General features: G+C 39.5%; 1 protein-coding gene across 1 annotated transcript in view; it reads left to right on the top strand.

The window, feature by feature from the left end:
* Positions 1-27,571, top strand: part of GREB1L (GREB1 like retinoic acid receptor coactivator) — a 296,713-nt gene that overhangs the window by 107,856 nt on the left and 161,286 nt on the right. Inside the window, exon 2 of the mRNA XM_030810667.1 lies at positions 23,778-23,887. The gene's annotated coding sequence lies outside the window, so the exon portion shown is untranslated. The remainder of the gene's footprint in view (positions 1-23,777; positions 23,888-27,571) is intronic.

The raw sequence follows: 27,571 nt of genomic DNA, 5'->3' as shown, positions 1-27,571 counted from the left end.
CTCAGCTTCTCGAGTAGGTGGAACTACAAGCATGTACCACCATGCCCGGCTAATTTTTGTATTTTTAGTAGAGACCAATTTGACCATGTTGGCCAGGCTGGTCTTGAGCTCCTGACCTCAAGCAGTCCACCTGCCTTAGTCTCCCAAAGTGTTGGGATTACAGGTGTGAGCCACCATGCCCAGCCTGGATTGTTAACTCCAAGTCTGAACACTTAAAAATCACTGCTTGAGGCTGGGCGAGGTGACTCACGCCTGTAATGCCAGAACTTTGGGAGGCCAAAGTGGGCGGAACACGAGGTCAGGAGATTGAGACCATCCTGGCTAACACGGTGAAACCCTATCTCTACGCAAAATACCAAAAAGTAGCCAGGCTTGGTGGCAGGCGCTTGTAGTCCCAGCTGTTCGTGAGGCTGAGGCAGGAGAATCGCTTGAACTCGGGAGGTGGAGGTTGCAGTAAGCCGAGATTGTGCCACTGCACTCCAGCCTGGACAACAGAGCAAGACTCTGTCTCAAAAAAACAAAACAAAACAAAACAAAAAAAAACTGCTGAATAGTGTTAGACATTTGGCTTGTTTCTCCATTGCAACTGACAGCGTAAAGTCAATCAGATCTCACAGATGTTGTACTGAGGTGATGCTCCTGCAAAGGTGTTGAAACTACAGTTCCTCCCTTCTGGGAATTTACAGTCTAATTCGGAAATAAAACAAGTATACAAGTAGTACTGTGTGAGTTAGTGGGAATAAAAATGAATAAAACAGGCCGGGCGCGGTGGCTCACTCACGCCTGTAATCCCAGCACTTTGGGAGGCCGAGGCGGGCAGATCACGAGGTCAGGAGATCGAGACCATCCAGGTTAACACAGTGAAACTCCATCTGTACTAAAAATGCAAAAAATTAGCCGGGCAAGGTGGCGGGCGCTTGTAGTCCCAGCTACTTGGGAGGCTGAGACAGGAGAATGGCGTGAACCCCAGGGGGCGGAGCCTGCAGTGAGCCGAGATTGCGCCAATGCACTCCAGCCTGGGCGACAGCGAGACTCCATCTCAAAAAAAAAAAAAAAAAAAAAAAGAATAAAACACAAACTGTGATTCTAAAGATTTCAAAATCTAAAGGAAAGATGGATCTTAATACAACTTTATAGGCCTGGTGTTTAATAGCTGGTCAAAGGTAAATTCAGGGTCATCTGGGAACTCACAGGCAGTCTTAAATCAGACTGTAAGAAATGAAAGGAACTTACAGTAAAATGCTGGCCAGTGTTCCTATTCTTGAGTTGGTGATTGCTACTGGAGAAAATCCCTCATCATTGCAGACTGAGATCACTCTAAATTCATTGTCCCTATCCCTAAATGCTACCTAATTATATCTTTGACTGCCTTTGGCTGAGTTCCTTTCCTTTTTATCTAATCAATTATTCCAAATCTATTCCACTCTCTTCAAGCCTGTACCCACCTGCCCCTTTCTCAGCAGGCTGCTCCCCTCACTTCTAGGAATCCCTGAAGAGTCGCATTAATTGCCTTGACTTTAGCTGACCTTAAGTACTAGTGAAGCCAAGTTCTTTATCTCCAACCCTGGGTTCGCTTGCACTTCAGACCCTATTAGATTACTGCTAGATATTTCCATTTGGCTGTTTCACAGCCATTTCGAAACCCATATATCTAAGAACTGAATGGATCACCTTCTGTCCAGAAATCTCACCTTCTTTCTCAGAGTTCCCTGAATCAGAGAAGGTACCATCATCCACCCCAGTTTCCCTGAAAAAAGAACTACTCTGGCTGGAACATGCCATGTCCAGGTAGGAGGCTGCAGTAATCCTTGTCGTAGTCTTTAACACATTGTATATAATTGCATGAGAAATAGCACTGTCAAGTGATTAAAAACATGGCTTTGAAGTACAATGGATCTGTGTTAGATTCCTGGCACCATCACTTATCAGTCAGCTTTGTGACCTTGAGCCAATTATTAAACTTTCTAAGACTGGGTTACCTTTTCTTAAAGATGGAGACCATAATAGTACTTACAGGCCAGGTGCAGTGGCTCACACCTGTAATTCCAGCACTTTGGGAGGCCGAGGTGGGTGGATCATTTGAGGTCAGGAGTTCAAGACTAGCCTGGCCAACATGGTGAAACCCATCTCTACTAAAAATATGAAAATGAGCCGAGCATGGTGGCATGTGCCTGTAATCCCAGCTACTCAGGAAGCTGAGGCAGGAGAATCACTTGAACCTGGGAGGTGGAGGTTGCAGTGAGCTGAGATCATGCCACTGCACTCCAGCCTTGGGGACAGAGTGAGACTCCATCTCAAAAAAAAAAAAGTACTTACACGGTATTCTGGGGATTAAATGAGATCTCACATATGAAGCATTCATCATAGGTATCCCTAACTAAGATCAAGTAGAGCAGAGATCATTTAGATCATTTCTGACTCACTCACTTCTGTATCTGCCAGACCTGACACAAAGAAGGCACTCAGTAAATACTTGTTGAATGAGAAAATGAGGTAGCGGCGTGCCTAGATTAAGCTACTGACAATAGGGATGGAGAAAAGAAGCAATGCAAGGCAGAGACCTAGACGTCTTCCTGAATTACTTCCCCGTGTCATCAATCACTAATTCCCACTGATTTAATTCCTAAATATTTCCCAGGCTCATCCCACCCTCTGTAAGCCTCCCATAACTGCACCCACACAGGCTATCATGACCACTCACTAGGACTGTAGTAGAAGTTTCTAAACACTCTCCCTGCATCCTGTTTTACTTCCTCACAAGCCCCTACCAGACTGCCACTGGGGAAATCTGTTCCAGGCTAAAATGCGAACATGTCATTTCTTTGCTTAACACCCATTCACGGCTATCTTATATCTAGAGGATCTAGTCTCAGCAATTCAGACCTGGGCTACATTTCCATCTTTCTTTCCTAACACGCCCTCTCTCACACTTGGGAGTCTAGACCAAGATTACTTGGTCTTGGTCTTACCTTCTGGACATACTGTGCTATTTCATGTCTTCATGCTTTTAAGAGGTTTCTGGTTATTCTTGTTCTTTCCACAGCCCTTTCTCCTGTCCTAATTAGGTTTACATTTGTCTGCAAATGACAAGAAACCTGAAACAGCAAGTTAGAAGTTTCTTTCTTCTTGGCATAACATTTGGAGGTAACAGTCCAAGACTGATAAAGCATCTCTGCTATTATCAGGGAGCCTCGGTCCTGTCCCGTGCTTCTGCCATCAATGTGTGGCTTCCATCCTTGTTCTCTCTCTCTTCTCTGCCCACTCTAGAACCTTATTCCATTAGTCATCACCTCTTCCGTCTCTTTAAGGAAAGAACCTCATCCTGCAAGCATCCCTCCTTCTAATTATTTCTTCCTGCCATTGTACCTTTCTGACAATTACCAACCTGTTTCCACCCTCATTCACCACATTTGCTTCTTGAAAGGCTAATCACATGCCATGGGACATTTTCATTCCTGATCCTATTTGACTTCTGCTACCTTTTAAAACTGTCTACCACCGATCAGCCTGACCAATATGGTGAAACCCTGTCTCTACTAAAAATATAAAAATTAGCTGGGCGTGGTGGCGGGTGCCTGTAGTCCCAGCTACTAGGGAGGCTGAGACAGGAGAATTGCTTGAACCCAGGAGGCAGTGGTTGCAGTGAGCCTGAGATTGCACCACTGCACTCCAGCCTGGGCAACACAGCGAGACTCCATCTCGAAAAAACAAAAAAGAAAAAAAAACAAAAACAACTATAACTGTCTACCACCTTCCATTTCTCCAGATTCTCTTGTCCCTCAGCTTTCACCACACTGTTCTGCTCCTGGCTCCCTTCCTGCTTCCGCTGCTCCTTCTCCATCTGCTTTGCTGGTTTTACTCTTCCTTTGCTTCACTCCTTTTCTTTTTTTTTTTTTTGAGACAGAATCTTGCTTTGTCGCTCAGGCTGGAGTGCAATGGTGAGATCTCAGCTCACTGCAGCCTCCACCTCCTAGGTTCAAACAATTCTCCTGCCTCAGCCTCCCAAGTAACTGGGATTACAGGAGCCTGCCACCATGCCTGGTTAATTTTTTGTATTTTTAGTAGAGACGGGGTTTTGCCATGTTTCCCAGACTGGTCTCGAACTCCTGACCTCAGGTGATCCACCCATCTCCGCCTCCCAAAGTGCTAGGATTAGGCGTGAGCCACCATGCCCAGCCCCCTGGCCTTTTTTTTTTTTTTTTTTTTTTTTTGAGACAGAGTGTTGCTCTGTCGCCCAGGCTGGAGTGCAGTGGCACAATCTCTGCTCACTGCAATCCCAGCCTCCCAGGTTCAAGTGATTCTCCTGCCTCAGCCTCCCAAGTAGCTGGAACTACAGACACGTGCCACCACACTCGGCTAATTTTTTTTTTTTTTTTTTTTTTTTTGAGACAGAGTCTTGCTCTGTTGCCCAGGCTGGGATGCAGTGGCATGATCTCAGCTCACTGCAAGCTCTGCCTCCCAGGTTCACGCCATTCTCCTGCCTCAGCCTCCCAAGTAGTTGGGACTACAGGTGCCTGCCACCATGCCTGGCTAATTTTTTTGTATTTTTAGTAGAGACGGGGTTTCACCATGTTAGCCAGGATGGTCTCAATCTCCTGACCTCGTGTTCCGCCCGTCTGAGCCTCCGAACGTGCTGGGATTACAGACGTGAGCCACCGCGCCCAGCCTGCTTGACTCTTAAATGACAGTGTTTCTCATGGTTTCCTCCTGGACCCTCTCTCATTCCACATACTTCTCCCACCTAGGCAGTCACCAGGTAATCTCACCAGTACCCATAGCAGCTGGGCATGGTGGCTCATGCCAGTAACCCCAGCACTTTAGGAGGCTTAGGTGGGAGAATCACTTGATCCCAGGAGTCTGAGACTAGCCTGGGTGACATAGTGAGACCCCATCTCTACAAAAAATTTAAAAATTAGGCCAGGCACGGTGGCTCATGTCTGTAATCCCAGCACTTTGGGAGGCTGAGGCGGGTAGATCACTTGAGGCCAGGAGTTTGAGACCATCCTGGCCAACATGGTGAAACCCTGTCTCTACTAAAAATACAAAAATTAGCCAGGCGTGGTGGCAGGTGGCTGTAATCCCAGCTACCCAGGAGGCTGAGGCAGGAGAATCGCTTGAACCCGGGAGGCAGAGCTTGCGGTGAGCTGAGATCGCACCATTGCACTCCAGCCTGGGCAACAGAGCAAGACTCCGTCTCAAAAAAAAAAAAAATTAAAAATCAGCCAGGCATGGTGGCATGCACCTGTAGTCCCAGCTACTCAGGAGGCTGAGGTGGGACAATTACTTAAGCCAAGGAGGTGGAGGTGGCAGTGAGCCATGATTGCACCACTGCACTCCAGCTCGGGTGACAGAGTGAGACCCTGTCTCAAAATAACAACACCAAAAAACCCAGTGTCCATAGCGGCTATCTGTGTGGCTGCCCTCTGTCTCCAGGGACTGCTTGTTCAGTCCTCACATCCTGAAGTCAAGTCCTGAATTTCTCACTGCACAATGAAAGGGCTTCTCTTCTCTGTTCCTTCCACCCCTGATTATGTGCAAGCTCCATCACCTCTTCCTAGACTCCTGCAGAAACTTTTTATCTGGTCTCTAATCAAGCTTTCACACTCCCAAAGTTACCTTTTATGTTTTAAAACATCTAATTATGTTATTTTTTTTTTTGAAAACTTCCATTGGCTTTCTCCTGCTTCTAGGATTATATTCGAATCCCTAATTTAGTGTATAAGGCTCCTTATAGAGACTGGCCCCAACTTACCTTTTAAATTTTTTTTCTCTTGCCACTCAATCTCCATCCCCCAAATCATGCACCCAACAATTAACTTTAGTATTTTTAAAATACACTATGCCTTTGATAGTCTGTTCTGTTGACCTGTGAGGTCCTCCTCATTTGATGAATTCCTACTTTGTCCTTTAAAGCAGGGGTCCCCAGTCCCCTGGCCATGTGGCCTGTTAGGAACTGGGCCGGCACAGCAGGATTTGAGCCGTGGGCAAGCGAGCATTACCACCTGAGCGCCACCTCCTGTCAGATCAGTGATGGTATTAGATTCTAGTAGGCTCCCAAAACCTATCGTGAACTGTGTGTGTGAGGGATCTAGGTTGCATGCTCCTTATGAGAATCTAATGCCTGATGATCTGTCACTGTCTTCCATCACCACCAGATGGGACCATCTAGTTGCAGAAAAACAAGTTCAGGGCTCTCACTGATTCTATATTATGGTGCATTGTATAATTATTTTATTATATATTCCAATGCAATAATAATAGAAATAAAGTGCACAATAAATGTAATAGGCTTCAATCATCCTGAAACCATCCCCCAACCCTTGGCTGTGGAAAAATTGTCTTCCACGAAACCAGTGGCTGGTGCCAAAAAGGTTGGGGACTGCTGCTTTAAAACCACCCAAAATATCACCTCTTGCGTGATGTTGTTTCTATTTCTTCAGAGTTGCTACATCCTCTGAGCTTTTATAGTTCTTTGTTCCTACTTCTAATGAACATTATGCATTTACAGATCTGTCTTCATGTCTAGATTGGACCCTCTTTGAGATTAGGGACTGCCTTTATCATCATTCCTAGAACAGTTCTCAGTAGTTTCTAGGTGAATACATGAATAAAATAATAAAATCAGGGAAACGGAATAGATTTTGCTTTTCTTTTCTTTCTTTTTCTTTTTCTTTTCTTTTTTTTTTTTTTTTTTTTGAGGCAGAGTCTTACACTGTTGCCCAGGCTGGAGTGCAATGGTGTGATCTCAGCTCACTGCAACCTCTGCCTCCTGGGTTCAAGTGAGTCTCCTGCCTCAGCCTCCCGAGTAGCTGAGATTACAGGCATGCACCAACACGCCTGGCTAATTTTTTGTATTTTTAGTAGACACGGGGTTTCACCATGGTGGCCAGGCGTGTCTTGAACTCCTGACCTCAGGTGATCCATCCGCCTCGGCCTCCCAAAATGCTGGGATTACAGATGTGAGCCACTGAGCCCAGCTAGATTTTGCTTTAATAATAATTTCTGTTTTATATATTTTGAACATGTTGAGTTGGCATATTGAGTTTGACAGGATGGCAGAACACAAAAATGATGTTCCCTAGATTTTTCTAGCTTGGGAGCAGCAACTCAGAAAAGACTTCATGGGCAATGATGTAGATGGAGGAGTCACCAGCACAGACGATAGGAAACAACTGATTGGATCCCATGTTTTTCAGGAATGAACTGAAGAAAGTTAGAACATCTATAAGAAGTGGGGAAAAGATTGTAGTGGGAATTTGGGGTATGCAGGAAGAGAATCCGTAAACAACCTTGCTGGAAAAAAACTGTTTGACACTTTTATCTGAAATCTTCTCCCTTCATACCCCATACCCCATATTCCTGCTGGCTACTTCAGCCCCGTCTTATTTATTCTCATTCTCCTTCTCTGTTGTTTGGAAGTGGAGGTGGTGGAGGAGTTTGAGTTTCTGCCCCTTTTGTAATAGCAAGAGAGAATGGGTAAGATGGAAATATATATATTTTGTTCCCCTTACAAAATAATCAATACACTGAAAAAGTTTAATTTATTTTTAAGTGAAATGTAACATTTATTCAAATAGGTTTTTTTTCTCTCTTATCTCTTTCTCCCTCTATTCTACTGTTTTGCTTTCTTAGAGCCTCTAGGAAATATAATACTGCTTTATGTAGATGTTTCTACACAACTACTTAACATTTTGAAAACTGGTTAATTCAATTATTTAAAAATTAAAACTGTTGGACCAGAGTGATGGTTCACACCTGTAATTCCAGCACTTTGGGAGGCCAAGCCAGGTGAATCACAAGGTCAGGAGTTTGAGACCAGCCTGGCCAACATAGTGAAACCCCGTCTCTACTAGAAATACAAAAATTAGCAGGGCATGGTGGCGCATGCCTGTAGTTCCAGCTCCTCGGGAGGCTGAGGCAGGAGAATCACTTGAACCCAGGAGGTGGAGGTTGCAGTGAGCTGAGATAGTGCCACTGCACTCCAGCTTGGGGAACAGAGTGAGACTTCATCTCAAAAAAAAAAAAAAAAAAAAAAGGCACAGAGATGGATATGGGCTTGTTATTGTTGGGGATGGCAATAAAATCAAATGGAAAGGAATAGATATTACATTCTGGGATATGATGGGTGATATGTTTCTATAGGCACAGAAAGGTAAGATAATGAAAGTTTTCAAACACTAGGTTGTGAAACTTGTGTTTCATCCTACAGGTTGTCAGTTTCAGACTACTTCCTGTATGGTCATGGAAAGTTTTGCAAAGCTTCACATATGCAAGCTATTTTATTTTATTTTATTTTATTTATTTATTTTTTCTGAGACAGAGTCTCAATCTGTCAGCCAGGCTGGAGTGCACTGGCACAATCTTGGCTCACTGCAAGCTCTGCCTCCCAGATTCAAGCAATTCTTCTGCCTAAGCCTCCCGAGTAGCTGGGATTACAGGCACATGCCACCACGCCCAGCTAATTTTTGTATTTTTAGTAGAGATAGGTTTTCACCATGTTGGCCAGGCTGGTCTCAAACTCCTGACCTTGTGATCCACCCACCTCTGCCTCCCAAAGTGCTGGGATTACAGGCGTGAGCCACCACGCCCAGCCATGCAAGCTATTTTAAATAAATTTATCAAATTCATTGGCTTATGATAAAAATAATATATGAATGGATTATTAAAAACAAGTTATATTTATAGTCTTTACTATGCGAACATCCATAAACTGTACTTGTCACAGTACATTTATCTACAATGAGCCTACTGATGTGAAAAGGTATTACTTGTCATGAAAACGTCAATGTTTTGCAATAGCAAATGTCCGAAGTCAATAATGGTATTAGCAATAATAATAATAAATACACGGCTTAATTAAGTTTGCGGTGTGCTTTTATATATATATTTTTTTTTATTTTTATGCACTCTGTCACCCAGGCTGGAGTGCTGTGGCGAGATCTCGGCTCGCTGCAACCTCTGCTTCCCAGGTTCAAGCAATTCTCATGCCTCAGCCACCTGAATAGCTGTGATTGCAGGCTCATGCCATAATGCCTGGCTAATTTTTATATTTTTGGTAGAGACAGGGTTTCTCCATGTTGCCCAGCCTGGACTTGAACTCCTGAGCTCAAGTAATCCATCCGCCTAAGCCTCCGAAAGTGCTGGGATTACAGGCATGAGCCACTGCACCCAGCTTTTATATTTTTGAAGTAACCATTTCATTGTAGAAAATTGGAAAATAATGAGCATAAAGGAAAAAATTTATATTCTATAATCACATCACCCACATAATGTGATTATATCACACTGTATGAATTTATATCTTATTAAATTATTTTTTCCTTATAGAAATGGGACTGGGCTGGGCGCAGTGGCTCACCCCTGTAATCCCAGCACTTTGGGAGGTCGAGGTGGGCAGATCATGAGGTCAGGAGATTGAGACCATCCTGGCTAACACGGTGAAACCCTGTCTCTACTGAAAATATAAAAAAATTAGCCAGGCGTGGTGGCAGGCACCTGTAGTCCCAGCTACTCAGGAGGCTGAGGCAGGAGAATGGCATGAACCCAGGAGGCAGAACTTGCAGTAAGCAGAGATCGAGCCACTGCACTCCAGCCTGGGTGACAAAGTGAGACTCCATCTCAAAAAAAAAAAAAAAGAAGAAATGGGACCATATTGCTTTTATAACATATTTTCCATTTCATATATTATAAATACATATCTATGTCAAAAATATAGTGTGATAGTGTTTCACTTATGGTTGGATTTGTAAGTGTTAACCGAGACAGGGTATGCAAGGTACATAGCAGGTACTCAATAGTAGCAGCTATTACTATTACTAGAATATGCTTAACCATTTCTCTATTGATGGAATATTTGTTCTCAAGGGTGGGGGTATTAATGCTTTACTTTATTATATATATAATAGACATTAGCTCCTCATTAGGAACATTTTTCTTAGCTGATTCTTTTTTCATTTTATTTGTTTAGGTGTGTAATATACAGATGTTTTATATTTTCACTAGTCAACTCTGTCAGCCTTTGTGATTTCTAGGTTAAGAAAGCTAAACTTTCACTATAACATAATAAATGCTGGTAATATATGTGATATATATCAGTGTAATAAATAATTCTGTTTCCTCTTAGTTTTTATATGGTTTGATATGAATGGGCATGTAAATGTATTTATGTATAGACATTTAAATGTAATCTTTTATTCTCTCGAATTTATTTTTAGTGTCTCATATAAGTTCTTTCTTTTCTTTTTGAGGCAGAGTCTCTCTCTGTCACCCAGGCTGAAGTGCAGTGGCATAATCTCGGCTCACTGCAACCTCTGCCTCCTGGGTTCAAGTGATTCTCATGCCTCAGCTTCCCAAGTAGCTGGGATTACAGGTCCATGCCACCACACTCAGATAATTTTTTTGTATTTTTTGGTATAGACAGGGTTTTACCATGTTGGCCAGGCAGGTCTTGAACTCCTGACCTCAAGTGATCCAGCCACCTCGGCCTTTCAAAGTGCTGGGATTACAGGTGTGAGCCACCACACCCAGCCTATAAATTAATTCTTTCTTAATTGTTATTCTTAAAATTGTTGATCACTATTTTAGGATCATTAAATGAGTAATTTGTCCTTCCCTTTATTATTTTATAATGCCTCAATTGTCACATGATAATTCTTATAAATAATAAAGTCTTTCAGACTGTCACCATTGAGCTTTTCATTTTTGTGCCAATCTGATACATTAGATTATTATTCAAAAAATAGTTTTGCCCAGGTATGGTGGCTCATGCCTGCAGTCCCAACACTTAGGGAGGCAGAGGTGGGAGGATGGCTTGAGTCCAGTTATTAGAGACCAGCCTGGGCAACATAGTGAGACCCAGTTTTCAACAACAACAAGAAGTTTGAAAAAATAGTTTGAGTGCCTCTTATGTTGGTGGGTACTACAGTAGGTGCTGTGATTTCAGTAATAGGCAAAAACAGAAAAACATAATTTTTGCTTTCCTGGAGTTTAGAATATAATAGGGAAGATAAACATTAATCATACAGATTATTGTGCAGCTTAAAAGTGATTTAATTGTTAGGAGGGAGATGAACAAGGTTCTATGAGAGCTTTTAGCAAAGGACGGAGGGAGTCAAAGATGGCTTCCATTAGGAGCCATGCTTGAGTTGAAATCTAAAGGGCGAAAGAAGTTTAAATAGACAAAAGTAAAAGATGGGGTGGGTGGTATTTCAGGCAGAGGGAATGTAAGCATTTAAAGGTTGATCAGTGTTGGTGGAACACAGCATTTAGAAAGAGAACATTGCAAGATAAGGCTGGAGAGATGCGCAGGGATACTTAGGATGTTGATTTTTTTTCCTGAGAGAAATGTAAAATCTCGAAGGCTTTTAGCAAAGGGTTAGCATGATTGTATTTGCATTGTAATGCAGAGAAGTGATTGGAAGGTGCTAGAGAGGAGGCAAGGAGGACAATTAGACAAGTTGATACCAGCTCTTGAGAAGAAGCCTCAGTTCCAACCCATGAAGGTCTCTCCACAGAGCTGCTTCAGTGTTCTTAGAGCATGGTGACTGCCTTCCCTCAGAGGAAGTGATCCAAGAGATCAAGTCAGAAGCTGCAGTATCCTCTATGACCTTTGGAATCACATGCTGTCTTTTGTTACATTTTATTTTTTATTTTTTATTTTTTTTTTTGAGATGGAGTCTCGCTCTGAAGCCCAGGCTGGAGTGCAGTGGTGCAATCTCGGCTCACTGTAACCTCCACCTCCCAAGTTAAAGCAATTCTTCTGCCTTAGCCTCCCAAGTAGCTGGGACTACAGGCACGCGCCACCATGCCCGGCTAATTTTTGTATTTTAAGTAGAGACGGGGTTTCACTATGTTTGCCAGGCTGGTCTCAAACTCCTGACCTCGTGATCCACCTGCCTCGGCCTCCCAAAGTGCTGGGATTACAGGCGTGAGCCACCACGCCCGGCCTTCTTGTTCAATATTTTATTGATCACAGAAGTCAGCCTTGATTCACAGGAAGTAAGAATCACTGGAGTCCACCTTGGAAGACAGCTACCACAGACTAAACCCTGTGGAACACTAACATTTAGGAAATTGAGAAGCAGCCTATGGATGCAGGAACACCAGAAAAGCAATGAGATGAAATCCAGCAGAAGGGAAGGAAGTTTCAGAAATCTACTCAAAGGCATTTTAGATGAGAACTGAAAAATGTTCACTGGATTTAGTGACATGGATTGACCCAAAGTTCTTTCTTTATAATATGGCTTAATGTGGTTCTTACTCACCTCCCCTTATAATCTTCTTGAAAAGATTTTTTTCTTGTCTTAAATTATCTTCCTTGTAAACTTATAAATGTTTTGGTAAAGTTCCATAAAAATTCTACTGAGATTTTAATTAGAATTGTGTTGTTTATAATTTTGTATGAGAAATACTTACTTTTAAAATAATTAGGCTTCCTTTTTTTTTTTTTTGAGATGGAGTCTCGCGCTGTCACCCAGGCTGGAGTGCAGTGGTGCAATCTCGGCTCACTGCAAGCTCCGCCCCCCGGGGTTCACGCCATTCTCCTGCCCCAGCCTCCTGAGTAGCTGGGACTATAGACGCCTGCCACCACGCCCGGCTAATTTTTTCTATTTTTTAGTAGAGACGGGGTTTCACCATGTTAGCCAGGATGGTCTCGATCTCCTGATCTCGTGATCCACCCATCTCAGCCTCCCAAAGTGCTGGGATTACAGGCGTGAGCCACCATGCCCGGTGTAAAATGATTAGGCTTCTGAGAAACCTAGTATATTTGTCTATAATGTGTAAATTTTCACTTAAATCACCTAATAGTGTGGCAACTTAAAAAATAATATCGTATAGCTGTCATTAAAATGGTTCCTGAGTATTATTTTTCTGTTGCTATTTTGAATAGAATGCCTTCCTTGCCCCCCCCCCCCCGCCCACCATAGTGTTTTCTTTTTTCTTTTTAAAATAGTTTTTAACTGAAAAATAAAAATTAGGCCAGGCATGGTGGCTCACACTTGTAATCCCAGCACTTTGGGAGGCCGAGGCAGGTGGATAATTTGAGGCCAGGAGTTCGAGACCAGCCTGGCTGACATGGTGAAACCCCATCTCTACTAAAAATACAAAAATCAGGTGGGCATGGTGGCGCACATCTGTAGTCCCAGCTACGGGGTAGGCTGAGACAGGAGAATTGCTTGAACCCGGGAGGCAGAGGCTGCAGTGAGCCAAGATCATACCACTGTACTCCAGACTGGGCAACAGAGTAAGAATCCATCTCAAAAAGTAAAAATAAAAAAAGTATATATATATTTATGTCTTACAATATGACGTTTTGAAATATGTATACATTGCAGAATGACTAAATCACGCTAACATATTCATTACTTCACTTTTAAAATTGTTTGTTATGAGAACCCTTAAAATCTACTCTCAGCAATTTTCAGCTATACACCACATCATTAACTATAGTCACCACATTGTACAATAGGTCTTTTGAACTTATTCCTTCTGTCTTTTTTTTTTTTTTAGGCAGAGTCTCGCTCTGTCGTCCAGGCTGGAGTGCAGTGGCACGATCTTGGCTCACTGCAACCTCATCCTCCCAGGTTCAAGCGATTCTCCTGCCTCAGCCTCCCGAGTAGCTGGGATTACAGGCATGTGCCACCACACCCAACTAATTTTTTTTTTTTTTTTTGATTTTTAGTAGAGATGGGGTTTCACCATGTTGGCCAGGCTGGTCTCGAACTCCTGACCTCAGGTGATCCGCCCACCTCAGCCTCCCAAATTGTGGGGATTACAGGCATTAGCCACAGCGCCCGGTCTATTCCTTCTATCTAACTGAAATTTTGTGTCTTTTGACCAACATCTCACCCTATTCCCAGTCCAGCCCCTGATAACTGTCATTTGACTTTCTGCTTCAATGAGTTTGACTTTTTTAGATTCCATATATAATTGAGATTATGCAGTATTTGTCTTTCTGTGCCTGGTTATTTCACTTAATATAATATTTTTCAGGTTCATCAATGTTGTTCCAAATAACAGGATTTCAATCTTTTTAAATACTGAATAGTATTCCATTGTGTATATATACCACATTTTCCTTATACATACATCTGTTGATGGACACTTAAGTTGATTTCATAACTTGGCTGTTATGAATAATGCTGTAGTGACCAGGGAGGTGCACATATTTATTCAGGATCCCAGTGTCATTTCTTCTGGATACATGCCCAGTAGTGGAATTGCTGGACCATATGGTAGTTCTGGTTTTAATTTTTTGAGAAACCTCCATACTGTTTTCTGTAATGGCTGTACCAATTTACATTCCCACCAACATGGTGCAAGGGTTTCCTTTTTTCTACATCCTCTGCAACACCTGTTATCTTTCATCTTTTTTATAATAGCCATTCTAACAGATGTGAGGTGATACCTCATTGTGATTTTAATTTATGTTTCCCTGATGATCAGTGAAGTTGAGCATTTTTTTCATATACTGTTGGCGATTTGTATGTCTTTTTTTGAGAAATGTCTATTCAAGTCCTTTGCCCATTTTAAAATTAGGGTTATTTGTTCTCCTACTGTTAAATTACTTGAGTTACTTATTTATTTATTCATTTATTTGAGATGGAGTCTCGCTCTGTTTCCCAGGCTGGAGTGCAGTGACACAATCTCGGCTCACTGCAACCTCTGCCTCCTGGGTTCAAGCAATTCTTCTGTCTCAGCCTCCCGAGTAGCTGGGACAACAGGCGCGTGCCACAATGTCCGGCTATTTTTGTATTTTTAAGTAGAGACGGGGTTTCACCATGTTAGCCAGGATAGTCTCTATCTCCTGACCTCGTGAGCCGCCCGCCTCGGCCTCCCAAAGTGCTGGGATTACAGGCGTGAGCCTCTGCGCCCAGCCTACTTGAGTTATTTATAGTTTGGATTTTTTTTTTTTTGAGACGGAGTCTCGCTCTGTCGCCCAGGCTGGAGTGCAGTGGCGCAATCTCGGCTCACTGCAAGCTCCACCCCCCGGGGTTCACGCCATTCTCCTGCCTCAGCCTCTCCGAGTAGCTGGGACTACAGGCGCCCGCCACCACGCCCGGCTAAATTTTTGTATTTTTTTTAGTAGAGATGGGGTTTCACTGTGGTCTCGATCTCCTGACCTCATGATCCGCCCGCCTCGGCCTCCCAAAGTGCTGGGATTACAAGCGTGAGCCACGGCGCCTGGCCTAGTTTGGATTTTAACCCCTAATTAGATGTATGGTTTGCAAGTATTTTCTCCTATTCTGTATGTTGGCTCTTCGCCCTGTTGATTGTTTCCTTGGCTGTGCAGAAGCTGTTTAATTTGAAGCAATCTCTTTTGTCTGTTTTTGCTTTTACTGCCTGTGCTTTTGGAGTCGTAGTCAAAAAAATCATTGTCCAGACCAATGTCATGAGCTTTTCCCATGTTTTCGTCTAGTAGTTTTATGGTTTCAGGTCTTACATTTAAGTCCATTTTGAGTTGATTTTTCTAAATGATGTAAGGGTCTAATTTCATTGTTTTGCACCTGAATATTCAGTTTTCCAAGCATTAGTTATTGAAGAGACTGTTCTTCCCCATTGTGTGTTCTTGGCCTCTTTCTTGAAAATCAATTGACCATAAATGTATGGATTAATTTTGGGGGCTTTCTGTTCTGTTCCACTGGTCTATTTTTATGCGAGTACCATGCTTTTTTGATTATTATAGCTTTGTAGTAAATAATTGAAATCAGGTAGTATGATGCCTCCAGCTTTGTTCTTTTTGCTCAAGATTGCTTTGTCTATTTGGGGTCTTTTGTTGTTCCATATAAATTTTACGATTGTTTTTTCTATTTCTGAGAAAAATGTCTTGGAATTTTGATAGGAATTGCATTGACTCTGAAGACTGCTTTAGGTAGTATGGGCATTTAAACAATATTCATTTTTTAAATCCATAAACACAAGATATCTTTCCATTTATTTGTGTCTTTAATTAATGTTTTATAGTTTTCAGTGTACAGACCTTTCACCTCCTTGGTTAAATGTATTCCTAAATATTTTTTTTATTTTGTAGCTATTATAAATAAGATTTTTTTCCATTTCTTTTTTGGATAATTTGTGGTTAGCATATAGAAATGCCGATTTTTGAGGAGAAACAGTTATTGTATGTTCTCTTTATTTATTTATTTATTTAGAGATGGAGTCTTGCTCTGTCACCCAGGCTGGAGTGGAGTGGAGTGCAGTCGCGAGATCTTGGCTCACTGCAAGCTCTGTCTCCTGGGTTCAAGCGATTCTCCTGCCTCAGCCTCCTGAGTAGCTCGGACTACAGGCGCCTGCCACCACACCCGGCTAATTTTTTGTATTTTTAGTGGAGACGGGGTTTCACTGTGTTAGCCAGGATGGTCTTGATCTCCTGACCTCGTGATCTGCCCACCTGGGCCTCCCAAAGTGCTGGGATTACAGGCATGAGCCACCGCGCCCAGCCTGTTCTCACTTATAAGTGGCAGCTAAGCTGTGAGGACACAAAGGTGTAAGAATAATATAATGGACTTTGGGGGAAAGGTTGGGAGTGGGGGTGAAAGATAAAAGACTACACATTGGGTACAGTGTACACTGCTCAGGTGACGGGTGCACCGAAATCGCAGAAATCACCACTAAAGAGCTTATTTATGTAACCAAAAACTACCTGCTCACCAAAAACTGATGAAATAAAATGAAAAGATAATAACTTCACAGAATAAAAGAAAAAGAAGAAATGCTGATTTTGTATGTTGATTTTGTGTCAACTTTACTGAATTCGTTTATTTGTTCTAATAGTTGTTTGGTGGAGTCTTAAAGTTTTCTATGTACAAGATCATGTCATTTGCAGAGACTACCATAAATATTTTCAATCTAGAAGTATATTACTTTTATCTTCATTTTATGGATAAGGAAATGGAGGCCCAGAGAAGATAGGTGTCTTGGCCATGGTTACTCAGGGGCAGATTTGGGAACTGCACATCTTGAGCATCCAAATATTTTCCTGCTACATTAATAAGAAATCAGGGGCTGGGCACAATGGCTCACACCTGTAATCCCAGCACTTTGGGAGGCCGAGGCGGATTATGAGGTCAGGAGTTCGAGACCAGCCTGGCCAACATGGTGAAATCCCATCTCTACTAAAAATACAAAAATTAGCTGGGCGTGGTGGCGGGTGCCTGTAATCCCAGCTACTTGAGAGGCTGAGGCAGGAGACTCATTTGAACCCAGGAGGTGGAGGTTGCAGTGAGCCGAGATCGTGCCATTGCACTCCAGGCTGGGTGACAGGATGAGACTCCATCTCAAAAAAATATAAAATCAAGAACTACTCAGTCAAGTCTTATTCAAGTTAGTACTCCCTTAGGTATCACTTTCTTTGGTATTAGACTTCAAAGTGATAATATACATTTTATAGCACATTTCCAGTTTTTAGCATTGTCATTTTGAAGTATAGTGTCACGACTTGAGGAACTGCGTCTCATCTCCATTCAGTTCTCCTAAGACTTGATTCCTACCAGACAGGAACTGCTTCTTCTTTGAGGTCTAAATAGCACCTAACAGTCTATTGCACTGAATAAATATTTAATGAAGATTGGATACTTCCTCTGTGGTACATCAATTACTCTTGTTGACTGTTGAGGAAAGCTTTTTGTTATGGTTGTTTTCATGAAGTAGGTTAAGAAATTTATTTTCTTGAATATTGTTATTAATGCCAGTTTAGATATTTGTGTCATCTCAAATATAAATCTGAGAGTCACTGATCTGGTTGCATGCGATAAAGTAATTTGTTAGGAGGGTTGTTTTTTCTGGAATTTGTGGTATTTAGGGCTCTGAAAATGAAAAACATTTGCTAATGTGGTATAAGGATGTTTGTGGTGTATTTTTTAATGGGAGAAATATAACTTTTATTGATAAATACTTCCAAAATTGTGAATAATTCTTTCAGTTGACAAAGAGTTATATTTCTTGTATTTTAAACTATCAGTCATATATTTATTTTTCTTATTTTTAAGCTTTCTTAACTGATATTATTATTTCTTTGAGACGAAGTCTCGCTCTGTCATCCAGGCTGGAGTGCAGTGACACGATCTCAGCTCACTGCAACCTCTGCCTCCCGGGTTCAAGCAATTCTCCTGCCTCAGCCTCCTAAGTAGCTGGGATTACAGGCGCTTGCCACCACACCTAGCTAATTTTTTTTTTGTATTTTTAGTAGCGATGGCATTTCGCCATGTTGGCCAGCCTGGTCTCAAACTCCTGACCTTAGGTGATCCACTCGCCTCGGCCTCCCAAAGTGCTGGGATTACAGGCACGAGCCACTGCGCCCGGTGACTGATATTAGGATTAAATGAAATACATTTATCTTTGCCTATGGAGTCTCTAAACTTATGAATTTAGTGAAATAGCTTGAACATTTTCAGTTGGTGAAATTAGATCACTATAGTTGAATCATTTGGTGCAAAGTGTTAATGTGACATTCAGATAGAATTTATCAGACTCAATTAGAAAAACTCTCATTTAAATAAAACAAAAAATTGAATACATAGAGAAAAGGTTATACATGCTTTTTATTCTCTTTCCATTTTAGAAAGCAAATGAACATAATTATGAAATAGATAAGTCATGCCTAGTGATAAAATATCCTCCATTTTTAAGGAATAATTTCACTGTGTTTCACATTTGGTGACTTTTGGGATCTGTATTTCCATTTAAATAACTGTTGACATTGTTGGAAAATTGGTGAGTGTATGTGACGACAGTTACACTACATATTTGATAACAAGGGTAGAATACATTAGTTAAGTTGTGGTGGTCTGTTATCTATTTTTAGGTCTTTTTGACCCAGGAGTCTGTGACCTATGAAATCTCCACTTTTCTGGATTTGTTAAGGTATTTCACAATGCAAAGATGTAAATTTAGATGAGTACCACACTGAAGTATATTGGCTAATGTGGTCCAAAACATAAAGGATATCAAAGTATACATTGGGAAAAGCTTATGAAGTTCTGATAACGTATGTGAGAGGAGAGAGGCTACAATTAAGGAAGTTTCTTTTCTGCTGTAACTTAAAACAAAGAGAATCTGAAATTTAAACTGGTATTTGCCATGCTCTGATTACTCAGCAGCATGCCATTTTGTGAAATCATTGCTGAGAAAATGTACCTAAATCTTGAGTACAGAGTGTTCCTGCATCTGATTGGAAGGGGCACATGAATTGTTTCTAAGGTATTGCAGACCCAAGGCTGCACAAATTAAGGTGGAGACTTGGGGGAGGGATCCAGTAAGGGAAGGGAAGCTTCCTAGACATTACAGCTCTGTCCAGAGGCCAAATGGGAGATAAATCACCACTGGCCACCTCTCTTATTATTGAAATGGTACAGCCCTGGGGTTTAACTGAAGGACTAACAGGGTTTTGAAGTGCAAATAGAATGGTGAAGAGTAAACCCTTTTAGGGTTTCATTTTGATGGATTTTTTTTTCCTGTGTGGATTTCTGGTACAGACTGATCTGGAAGGGGCCCTTAAAAAAAAAAAAGTTTTGTTTTTGATCAGTCAGACAATAAGAACTTTCCACAGGGGTGTACTTTTCTAGCATGCATATTGATTCTATTGTGTTTTAAAGTAGATCATTTAATTGGATCTTTTTTTGAGCCTTCTGAAGTGGAGCTGTCATTTCAAGGTCACTTCTCTTTCTTGTTATTAATGCCAAAGTTTGAAAGTGTTGAATGATGTGCTACTTTTGGATTAATAGATTGTGGGAGATTACTTAGGGCCAGTGTGTATAAGGCTTTGTTTATAAAGTCTTCTAGTTAAAGATCTAGTCCATATTAGAACAAGTATTTTATATGTGTTCTATAATTAATCTTTTTTCTATTGTGATATGATTTTACATACTCATTTTATTATTTTGTATGTATTCTACTTTGCCAGCCTTAAACCCCAGAAAATTCTGAAATTATGAAATATTATATTATGTTATTTATGAAAGATACATTGAAGTGTTTGAGGAAATAAGAGAGACATAAAAATGTTTAACTGATATGTTGATTCATATAAGTTGAAATTTTTTTAACCTCCTCCCCACAAGTAATTCAATCACAGGAGACAAAATATATTTTTAAATTTGTTTGTTTTTTTTGGAAAGTGGGGAGGAGAGGAGTCATTAGTAATCCCAAAGAAAAATGATTGTAGCATAACTTAAAGGCTTTGTGTGCAAAAATTTTAGAGAAAAAAATATTTTTATTAAAGAAATGCCATTATAAGTATTTAGATTTCTTCTTAGAAATATTGTCAATGGAAATTTTCTTAAGCATTTTGGCTCTTTTCTTTAGATGTAACATAAATATTTGTATCATTTGCCCTTTTTGAGAATAATAATGTATTTAGCTCCAGCAGAGGTTTTCCTGTGTTGCTCGATATCTATTATAAAAATGGGTTGTTAATCTCCATAATTGGCATTGACCACACGATGTTCTTAATTGACCTCCAGGTTAGTTTTTGTTTTTATGTTCTTTGAAATTTTCCCTTCACTGAATTTATCTGAATGTTAGAGTTGTATTTACTTCCTATTGCTGTCCGATGGTTTTAAATAAGATGTTTTAAACAACAGCCACAACGGAAGTCCTAGAACCTAGATGGCATCAAGCAGAGTCTCCTGCATGTACAGCTTCCCTGTCATTAGTTTGTTGCTGGGAGATGTTAATATGACCTTTCCTTTGTTAGAAAAGAACTGTGCAGCCCTTCCCAGAATCCTCTTGTAAAATGTCTTTTTAACCCAAGTTGGAGATTGTCTGATGAATGAATGGTTGGCTTTTTCAAATGTGCTGCACATATTGTTGACATTGTCACAGGTTGCTTTTTAATTTCTAATGTGTTTTTAATTTGCAAAGCATGCATGTGCCTTTCACCGCAGTAGAACTGAGTCAGCATTTCTGAGTCCAGATATTGCTATATGCAAACAAGAGGGTCAGGCTTAAGAATGCTGTATGGTAGAGTTAGATTTCCTGAAACACTTGTGAATGAATTTCACTTTGAATATTGATGAATAAAAGAAGATACTTGAGAAAGGCTCCCCCCCAACACACACACACACACAAGAACTCCTCTTGCCTATTGGTGAGTGAATTGCCCCAATATAAAAGTATTGGGTGGGGAAAAGTGAGTTACAGAGTGAAAAGGCAATCCACAAATAATCACTCTTTTCTGCCTTTGATTGTGTCAGATTTTTTGTGTGTGTGTGGCAATTGTTTTCTTTTTTGCTTAGAAGAGGTTTATGGTCCAATGTCTGTCAAGTCAGCCCCTGTCTTAAGCTTGCAGTTGTATTTCTCTGGAGTTCCTGGAGGTGATGTTATCTTTTGTTCACTCAGCAGTGTGGTCGTTTTTGAGAGCATCTGTCACTTTAGGCATTACAAGATGGATGGGTCTCCAGTGAACTGCTGGTTGAAGCAAATGGTGAAATAAGAAAAGTCAAGGGGTTTCAGGGTCTGCAGAGGGGACAGACAACAAGGAAACACTGTTGGAAATCAAGAGTAAGCTGAGCAATAGAGGAAGAGAGCAAAGATGGATCAGATGTCATTTTATAAACATCTTGGAAATCAGAATTTTTTGGTGGCTTTTGTGATCTGAGGGAGACATCTGCATCATGGTAAACAATTCCATGCTTTGGATTTGCAAAATGTGTTTGAATTTTTTTTTTTTCATCTTGGTAAAGTATTGGGGAATAATCATAATGATACAGGATATATTATGTGAGGATTTTGCTGTTTGGAGAATTAGTCGTCTTTTAAATGTTTTAAAGATTAAATTAAAAATCTAACCTTAAAATTTTTGTTTTATTTTCTCTTTTTTCTTTCCTTCCTCTTTTTTTCTAAATTTTCTTTTTGTAAACAAATGAGCAAGCATAGACATTAAAATGAAAAGTTTTGGCCACATAACTAATATTTTTATTGTTTACTAAATGCTTTTTGGCACTTTTGTAGGGGAATTCTGAAAATTCAATGCTCAGGCTTTTGGAAGGCTGGGGACAGATTTTAAGTTATTTTCAGTAACCTTCAACTTAAGGGGCTCTTTGGTCAAAAAAAGAAATATAATTGTTACTGATCTGTCAGAACAAGTTGGAGATTTGTATTGTATTTAGAAATTTATTTTGTTGGTGAAGGTCAAAATTTGTAAATTCTGGCTAATACAAAGTCTCTCCTGTGAAAGACAAGGAACAGGAAGGAGGTTGGCCAGGGAGTAAGAAAGGAGAAGAGGAGGCAATATGATTGCAAAAAAAAAAAAATGATTTTGTCAAACTTCTTGGCATTTGTCTATGAAAAAGACCATAGGTTGAAAGGCAAAGAAATTAAGATGATTAGAAGCTTTAAGCTATACAAATGGTTGAGTATCTTCCTTCTCTATGGGTGTAAATAATAGATGAAAGAGTAAGAGTGACAACAAAGGATCAGGTCGTTTAAGAGAATGTGTGCAGCCTGAATAGGGGTCTGTGGCCCAGGGCCAAAGGTCTTAGCTTTGAGTGTAATTAGAAGAAAATACAAAAATGTCATTACTAACAGGTGAAGTGTGCAGCACGTGGCCAAAAATTAGCAATTTTAGACTCTGAAGCTATTGGAATTAGATTACTGACTTTTTTTTTTTTTTAATCGTTAGGGTCCTTGTGGAGTAATATAGTTTCATTGGCAGTAATGCAGTTTGACCTTGTTGACCATATGGGGTAATCTTGGGTTTGGATGTAGGTAGCAAGGCTCCTGCTGACTTAGGAAAAGATGTCTATTTATGTGTGGGCGGATGGGATGTATGTGAGTTTGAAAACCTAGACCTTCCATTTTTAATTATTATTTTGCCTGAAGACATTCTTCTGACAGTAAGAGGTAAGATAAATATTTTTATTCGAAAAACCTAAAATTTTTCTTTCAAGTTAGCATAAGAGAAAAGTAAAATGAAAGAAACCATTTTTAGGCAACATAAATTAATTTTACTTCAAATATTTTACTTATATGAATATTTATATTGAAGTTAGTTTGTTTCTTAGGAAAATCCTCTTTTGTTTTGTTTTTAAACACAGTAACAAAGGACTAGAAATGCTTCTATGTTATCTATAAAAATCAATGACAAGTTTTCATTTCACTTTATGTTTTACAACTATATTTCCTATTTTCCCATTCAGTAGTTTATATTGACCATAATCTATTTAGAAGAGAGATGAGCATGCATACTATACTTTTCAACCAATTGTATGCAATTGTAATTATTTAGTTTAATATCTTCTAGGAATACACTGCTCAGAAGGGTAAGAAACAATAGCTCTTTTTCTTTTTGCAGGCTTTCTTACTGGAAATTATTCAATCAATATTCATTATGTTTTACGTTTTTGATAGTTCTTTGAGTAGATAAATTTGGGCCGGGTATCAGGGATTATTACTCTTAAATTCCTTAGATAAGAAAATTACCTTCCACTAATTTCATTCCTAAAAGTAGTCTGTTGGCTTTTGATATTATGGTAACATCTGCCATAAATGCAGACTTGACAGACTTACTCAACTTACTTTCAGTGGGGGAAATCATAAGAACAACAGAAATTATCCTTGAGTATATATAATTAGGAGTAATTATTTTGAGACTATTGAGAAAGGTGGAGTATCTGTATATTTGCTCATTATAATGTACATGGAGTTGGAAAGTGTGAGACTTTGATAATTTCTAAGTATGATTTTCATAGAATTATAAATATTTAGATTATTATAGAATATGTATTTGGAAATTAACTCATGTCTTTATGTATATATTTTTATTTTTTATGTTTTTGCAGGTGCACAAAAAGCTTTAAACAAGTTAAAATCTAGGCAACAGACTCCGTGAAGTGTTGACTGCCCAACTTAATCATGACTGTGATTCAAAAATGTTAATAAATAAACCAAGGTATTGTACAATTATGTATATGGCACTCCCCAATTTTTCAAGATCAAATTTGTTTTAGGAAGTTGTATTTAGAATTTAAATAAAACTACTATGTTTGCTCCTTAAAGTGAATAAGATACTTCCATGAGCTCCTCTCCTTTCCTGCTTTCCTCTCCCCTCCCCCATCCCCTTACCCCATACCAGAAAGCTTCTTCAGTGAGTTCTTTCTCTACAACAACCTCTGTATTTCCTATATACCTAAATTAAGAAAATAAGAATTCAGTTCTTTATTCCCTTTTGTTGATTATGATTTTATGCTTCAAATTGTCTAATAAATGAGACTTCTAGATTATAGGCTTCTGCATAAATACCCAGATTATCCCTATTGACTGCATATATTTGTCTCATATAACACTGTCCTGAGATGTATGTTCTAAAGATTTTATAAAAGTTTTTTTTTCTATTTTAGGAGGCTTTTAATTTAGAAAAGGAAAAAGGTGATGCTCCCCACCCCCCCATCAAAGAAAATCAGATGCTTGCTTAGAATTGAGAATTTAAGGCTACTGTTTGGGTAACTCCTGTCTGTCAGAAGGGGCATATCCCAAGACTGTTTCTCTCCTTTTGGAAGTTACAATGTGCTTAAATAGCTTGGCATTTCCAAGAGAGGCCAAAGATCTTTTCCTCTTTTATAACACGTTGTATCCTTTTGAGGCCAAAAAGAACAAGAGGGTCATTGCCACTTCAGCCTGGTCCCTGTTTGTTCCTTCATGGTGACCACGCAGATACTGAAACCCAGGATGGGCTTAACATTTGGGCCTGGAACATCTGGAAAATGGTCAGAGAGGGAGCGGAGGAGGCAGAAGAAAGAGAACTGTTGCATTTTGTTTCACCAGGTGCTAGGAGGAAGCAACATTAGCCTTTTTGATATGGGAGGCACATTCTGTGGACCCTGGAGTTAGGCTGCAACAATTGAGGAGGTCAAAGGACAGCTGAGTGGGGTCAGTGAGACACCATGGGGTGTATTTTGTTACTTAGTAAAAGGAGCAGCCTCCTAAACCTTAAAGGATTCTCTTGAAAATCTGTGTTGTGAAAAGGTTTTATGAGTCTCATGGCAAAAACTCCTGATTTATCTAAGGAATGCTCGCTTTTGTCTAATGGAAGGATAATCCTTACCAAATGTTGGCAACGTCTATAAGAGTCAATATAGGTCTGAAAGAACAGTTGGAGTTTGAAGTGTACTTTGCTTTTCAAAATGTTTATCATTTTAGTGTTTCTCTCTCAGGAAGAATTTTGCACTGTTGAAATATCATCTTTTTCTTTCCTTGGAGCAGAAAGTGGTAGTGGGTGGGGAGTGAGAGAGGGTGGATGGGGAGAGGTAAGCCGGGAACCTACATTAATTTAAAAATCATTCTACAAGCTTTTGGCCTAATCTGCAAACAAAGTATTATTATTAAACCTTTAAAAACACCAAAACTTGTTAACTCTAAAAAGTAATATTTGAATTTATTTTAACTTAGGAGGAAAATGGGTGGTACATGAAGTGTCATGTTTCTGGAATACAGATTTTTTTGTTTAGTTGTTGATAGAAAGGGCTGTCGGTTGACAAATAACCTTAAACCTTGTGTTTCTTCCTGAATGTGGTCAAGAAGAAAATCAGTGTCAGAGTCAAGAATAGAGAATAAGAAAAGCAATACAATAAGGAGTTTTCTCTTTGAAGAAAAATGGAGAAGGGAAAAATCTGCATATTGTAAAAGCTCTCTTTACCACAACCCATGACCTCAAGAGACCGCTTATGATTGTGGATACCTTTGAAAGGTATTAGCCACCTGACAGGTTGTGAAAGGAGACTGTTAGAGGAATTTGGCAGTATTTTGATATTCCAGTTTATATACTATCTTTTATATTCCAATCTATACACATATATATAGAGAAAGCATATATTACAATGTATATAGTAAGGGAAGAAAGATAAAATGATAAGGCCTATAATAGGCCTTGCTAATTTATAAATTTACAATATCTACTACTTGTGTGTGATTTGTTTTGAATTTTTGATAATCACTCATGTTAAAGGAACATACACATAAATGTAAGGCTTAGCATGTGGTCTGCTCTTTTTCTATTTTCTCAAGGTTAAAGCACCTTTCAACAACTAATTTAGAAACCTAAGTATAGTGACTGATAATTGCCTAGAGAAAACCCACAGCTGTTTAAGAGGCCTTAAAATTGTGGCAAAACTGACAAATACGATTAGCAATGTTAATAAGCTAAGAAGATAGAAAGACAGGAGCAGATGACAGAGTAGAAAGATGGAGGTAGCAAGAAATCATAAAAGAATAGAATGTTTAAGAAAAAAAACAGTGTTCACGGTTGCTTTGAATTTACAGTGCTTTTTCTTTCAAGCAAAGTCTCCTTCTTTTATTACTTACTCTCTGAATTACCAGTGGAATGTGTGCTTTGCAGGTTAAATAATTCAAATACATTTGTTCAGCCCCTAATTCACATCTGATTTTGAAAGAAGACAGCTATTTGGCAATAGTTATTTAAGAAAAACAATCAAGTTTTGCTGATTCTAGGGCGCAATTTGATTTGCGGTACTTTTTAGAAGTCAGTTTTAAATGTACTTCTGTTTTACTGTAATTACTTTGGGAATTTATTTACCCCTCTTTGTACCCTTGCAATGCTTAGTCACTCAAATATATTACACAGGAGACCCTGTTTCTGGGTTTAGTGACCCACCATTATCAAAAACAAAGCCAAAAAAAAACCTGTAGAAGTGTTTAATGTGTTACTATTACTAATTATATTTATCTGGTTAATGTTCATAGCCAACTTTGCGAACAACTTTTTTGGGAAAATTAAATGGGACTAGGTAAATAAGAGAAATCAGTTGAGTGTTAGGTGGAAAATATTTAGTTATCTATGCCTTTCTCATTATACTTTTTAAAGCATCAGATGAAATTTGGAAAATTATTATAGTATCTTTTGAAGTTCTACTCTGCATTTGGGAAATTGGCGAATTGTTTTTTGCCTCTGGTGTTTTATGCAGATTTTAATGATTGTTGTGATAAATCCCCAGAAGTTTGTTTTCGGAAACCATAGAGACTCTGAACTCTGAATGTGGCAGCGTTGAAAGATGTGGTGAGCCACACTTTGGAAGCATTTCTGGTTATTTAATGTTTTCTGTTCTGGATTATTGACTGTTCTCCCTGTTGAAAAATTGGTCTCTGGTGACATGGTAGAGGTCACACGTTGCCTATTATTGTTTTGCTTCTTTGATCTTACACAAGGATTGCCTCTGGTAATTATACTAGTTCCAGAGAGTCTTGACAAGAGGTGTTTATTTTACAGAAGAATTTCTGGCATTTCAAGGAAGAAAGTAAAGATTTCCAGTGGTAACGTGTACTTCTTTGTTACAAAGGAAAAATAGCATTGTAGTCATGATAGTTTTTAGTAATTATTATGAAATTAGTTGGCATAGTACAATAATTATTTCTAAAACAATTTAATATATATTGCATATCTGTAAGTATATTGCTAAAAAGGATAAATTTTAGGATTAAGTTAATAGGGTTGGGTTTTTATTTGAATACCTAAAATACTTTTGGCTTTACAAACTATCAAAAGAAATTCGTCCAGCCTGGCCAACATGGTGAAACCCTGTCTCTACTAAATAAATACAAAAATTAGTCAAGCGTGGTGGCA

Source organism: Nomascus leucogenys, chromosome 4 (assembly GCF_006542625.1).
Source record: "Nomascus leucogenys isolate Asia chromosome 4, Asia_NLE_v1, whole genome shotgun sequence".
Lineage (NCBI taxonomy): Eukaryota > Metazoa > Chordata > Mammalia > Primates > Hylobatidae > Nomascus > Nomascus leucogenys.
The sequence above is the reverse complement of the archived record's forward strand: the minus strand, read 5'-3'. Positions and strand labels throughout refer to the sequence as shown.